Genomic DNA, 4792 nt, shown 5'->3' with positions numbered 1-4792 from the left:
CATGAAACAAAACTATAATTATAGGTGGAATGATACAGGTAATTAGTGTTGTGTATTTTGTTTAAGACAAAGCTACTAACATTCATTTACCGCCGTCCGTAAGTTTGAACTGTCGACAGAGAGAAGACAACTGACCGGCAACACCCACTGTCAGTTGTTAAGTTTCTCTACACTCACATTTTTACATTCTCCACGGCTGAAAGGGCGAGCATGTTCGGTGCTGAATTTGGATCTGGTGACCCGCGAATCTAGCAACTCAGCCACTATGCCATGCCATGCCAGGCCCTAAAACGGTGTGGTAACGTGTCAGGTTTCTTTATTTTAAGTTTTACTAAAGTGAATGAGTATAATTACTTTTCCTGCGTGGTCGCCATTTCTTGCGAATAAGAGTAAAGTTAATTCAAATAAAATAATGATAAACAAGTCAACAGTCAGTGTTAAAATTAAAATAATAATGTTCCTTTATAAATTCTTACCATAAAAAATCTGATTTTCAGAAGGCTTAAGTAGCATTGATAATAATTATATTTCTCCTGCTTAACGTGATCAACACCGTAAAAGTTGTCGTTCATGAAAGCTGTTTATATGTATATATATCACATGTATCATTTTAGTCAGTTATAGTGAATACTAAATCAACTCTCCAGCCGCTAGGTTATTCTGGTCACGGGCCAAGGTCGGGCTCATTTCCCTTATGCCGGCCTCGTCCAGTTCTACCTTCTCTCGTGTGACTTTCACATACCCCACCTCACTACTACACCTTAAAGAAATCAAAACACAATAAAGACAAACATCCATGAAAATTTCAACAATCTTTCACGTAAGGGGACGAAGAGGAACCACAATGTTTCTGGCCACTCCAGAGGGATAGAGAATTTTTCAGATTTCTCTCTCTCTAAACTAAAACCCTGCAGCGTTCGTTTACGTTTATCATTATACATTTGCTGTGTCTCAGCCAACCTTTTGTACTCATCTGGTATTGTGCGAAAGGCCTCGTTGGCATTGTGAATGGAATATTTTGTTTACTTGACGTGATACGTTAACCTTTGCTTGCATTCATGATTTCTTAAAATAAATGATTGATACACCACAATGCGTTTTATTAAAGATGTTACACTTCTAGCAATAACTCTTTTAAAGAAACTGTTTGCTTTATATAAAAATCAGAAGTGTGGTTTCATGAATAACACACGAAATATGACGAACGGATAATGTTTAGTATATTACCTAATTTGATTCCAGCTTCTAGGTTTACCAAGTTAAGCCATTTCCTCATAATCAGGCCATTTTTTAATACTTTATAGGAACATACACATCTGGTTCGTGTTATGAATCTCGCTTTCGTTTATTCAGGTTTCTTAGATGTAAATCTGGTATATCTAGTTTTCTCTGTGTGGGTTCACATGCACGTGTACGTACTTGTATGGCTACTGCATAAATATGTAAGGAAAGATGTGTAACTAGTGCTCTCGTATATACCGATGCTATCATATAAATACATAGGTTTTATACACCGCTGATTAGTCACGAATTGTACTGGAATTAAGATTTCAAAATAACTTTGTACAAAATTAACATTAAGAGCGAAATCAAACCTACCTTACCAATGGTTGGCTGTGGTGGAAAATATGTGGCACTTGAAGAATCACTTCGACCACAGATGAGGTCAGTGAAGTCTATCTTTCGAAACATTCCCCCATTGTTAGTGTGAGTGTCTAATTAATAGTGGGAAAATTTGAGCACTTAGCTACTGACTGCGTAACACTTTCAAGATAAAGTTTGGGGATGTTTTGAATGGGCAATGAGAGAAATGTCATGTCAAACATAGAACGATTCGAAACGCTTTATCAGGTACCCTACTCTTCTTTTCACCCAGCGTTCAATTAGGTCATTGTCGCAAGGAAGGTCATTTCACGCCTGGCATGGCCATGTTGTTAGGGCGCTCGACTCGTAATCTGAGGTCTCGCGGGTTCGAATCCTCGTCACACCAAACATACTTACCATTACAACCGTGGGGGCGTTATAATATAACGGTCATTTCCACTTTTCGTTTGTAAAAGAGGAGCCCAAGAGTTGGCGGTGGGTAGTAATGACTAGCTGCCTTCCCTCTAGTCTTGCACTGCAAAATTAAGGGCGGCTAGCGCAGATAACCCTCGTGTAGCTTTGCGCGAAATTCAAAAAAGAAAGAAACGAACAAAAGCTCATTTCCTAGATGCCCTAATCACAGAAACTTATCAAAACGTTGTACATTTATAACAATTTCTATCATCACTACCCCTTCAAACCGTTCCTAGGCTCTACTGCCTTCTAGGTTCATACTCAGCAGACTTGTATCCCTGTGTTCTCACAAATCACCTTGAGATTGTTTAATAACCTAGACATTGTATGTTATACTTCTTTTCTCGCGGACAGCTGTTCAAGTTTAATTAAACATTGTTCATTACTTTTTTTTTTTTTAAGTTTTAGTTTTATTGAACATTTATCATTCACACCTTCGTGCCTCGCATGGTCTAGTGGTTCGGGCAATTTATTCCCAAGTAGTAAGTCATGTGTTTGAATGCCTTCACCGAACATGCTCGTTCTTTCAGCCGTGGGGCCGTTATAATGTGACGTTAAATCGCACTATTATTCATTGGTAAAGGGCAGCTCAAGTGTGGACTAGTTGTATTCCTTCTAGGGATATAATATAATAGATAGAAAAGTTTAGCGCGCAAAATTCTACAAACCTTCAAACAAAATTTTAAGACTTAACAGCTATTACGTGCCAACGTAATATGGGTCTAAAATGGTGAGTTGTACTTCGTATACCATATCGACACATATAAACTTTTCTTAAAGTATTTTCAAACTGACTGTAAAAGAATAATTCGATTTCACTACGTCTGTCTTCGTTAATTCTTTACATACTTTATCCACTAAATATTTTCAAGCCATATCGTCTCTTTTATTTTCTTCTATAATTTTCTGTGTTGTGTTGATTGTCTTAGATCAATATTCTGTGCCCCCAGTTGCTTGGATGTAATTCTATAGGCTTTTAGCGCTAAAGAACGGGTTACACAGCTTAAAAACAAACAATCACAGCATTTTGAAGATAAGAATATTTGAAAAAAAACTGGTTTGTGCTTATTAATATTTATTTTGTGTTTGTTCCTGGTCTTTAGCGTGTGGCAGAAGATTTGTAACACCAACGTGGGTCTTCTTAGAATCCCGAATGCCTTCGCTAATACTCAAAGATTTCCGCCATGTTGTTTTTCGTCTTTGATCATTTGTCGTCATGGAGACTTCCAGACAGCCAAGTAGACCTTCGATTCCTGCGGTCCCTTCATCTGTACCTCCTCCGCCGCCGCCACCTTCTCACGTGGGGGCCACTCCCACCTACCTTTCTGTCCCCAGGGGCCGTATGTTACACGATCTGCTCGACGATCTGCAGGTAAATGATTTAAGGGTTTTCGAGTATATTGATGTTCCCTTCCCTTTATTTGAGTTATCAAGTAAGGAGATGCGAGCAAGATATGATATGTCATATTTCCAGTTTTTATGAAACAGGTTTTGTTCAGCAGAAAAGATGATTTATACTTATTTCTTGACTGTACTTACGTTTAGCTTGTGTGATGACCGTATATTGACTATGTATAGATGGAGCAGTTAAGAATATTATTTATAAATATCTCCTTCCCTCAATAAAAAATATTATTACTTATTATCTCAGCTTAATCATATATATCTGTAAGTATAAATTACGTAGTTCCATTTGCACACACTAAAAATGAAAGTTCGTGTCAACTATTGGAAATTTACTCAGAAATAAAAACTCATGTTAACTACAGACAACCCGTTATAAATCACCCAGATACCGTTAGGCTATCGTTTGTAGGGTTTGTGTAACTTTCCTTACTTATTTGTCTCATCTTTTCTCTTCTTTTTCACAGTAGTTGTTATTAAAATATCCAGTGGTGCTGACACCTGGTGATTATATACTTACGTTGTTCACCTAATTCGAAGCGTAAGTTAGTATATTTATCGGAATTTTTTAGATTAATTCAGATCCAAACCAAATTATTCTGCTGATTATTAAAATCGTTGTCGTCGCGCCTTATTAGGAAAAGTGAATGGCAGGCGAAACCAAATCTCCTGCATTAGCCACCCTAACGGGTAAAGTGTGTGTGTGTGTATGTATATATATAATGATGGTGAAGTTGAGAACTTATGATGCTAAAATTCAGAGCTTGATTCTAGCTTTGGGCAGAACACAGATAACTCACTATGCAACTTTGCACTTAACAGCAATAAACAGATGTATATACTCTAAGAGGCTTAACCCCTCTGTCACTCTATCGAGAACTCTTTCACACCATTTGTTTTGGCAATGCTTAACGATATACATCGTTACGTAGCAACAAAACTATTACCTGGTTGTTCTTAGACCAACTATGTTACACGTTAGACAGATTTGAATCTTTATTTTTTTTATAACTTTGATGATATAACAGCAAAATAGTTTAATTCATAAGTTTTATGACATTGAGTTGTAGCCACAACTAAATAAAATGTATTGAGTTTCGTTTCAGCTAAGCTTTACGTTATGTTTTTGTATTAAGCCTAATGTTTACATTAATCTGTAAATAGGCCTAATATTACCAACGATATAGAGTCAATGTTTAAAAAGTTTTAAATGTTAACAAAATGTTAATTAATAATTATTATTTTGGTATTTTAACACTATATTATCTGCTTGGCCTTAAAACGTAAAAAAAAAAAAATGTGTATTTTTACCAAACATATTTTATTCTTT

The 4792-nt window shown here is 36.4% G+C and overlaps 1 long non-coding RNA gene across 1 annotated transcript; it reads left to right on the top strand.

Moving 5' to 3' along the window:
- Positions 1-1520: 1520 nt before the first annotated feature.
- LOC143238173 (uncharacterized) lies at positions 1521-3428 on the top strand. The gene is made up of 2 exons (XR_013020440.1): positions 1521-1665; positions 3162-3428. It is a non-coding gene; the product is annotated as an uncharacterized LOC143238173 (long non-coding RNA).
- Positions 3429-4792: the final 1364 nt, after the last annotated feature.

Source organism: Tachypleus tridentatus, chromosome 13, assembly GCF_004210375.1.
Source record: "Tachypleus tridentatus isolate NWPU-2018 chromosome 13, ASM421037v1, whole genome shotgun sequence".
Taxonomy (NCBI): Eukaryota; Metazoa; Arthropoda; class Merostomata; order Xiphosura; family Limulidae; genus Tachypleus; species Tachypleus tridentatus.
Note: the sequence above shows the minus strand (reverse complement) of the source record. Positions and strands in the feature narration are given on the sequence as shown.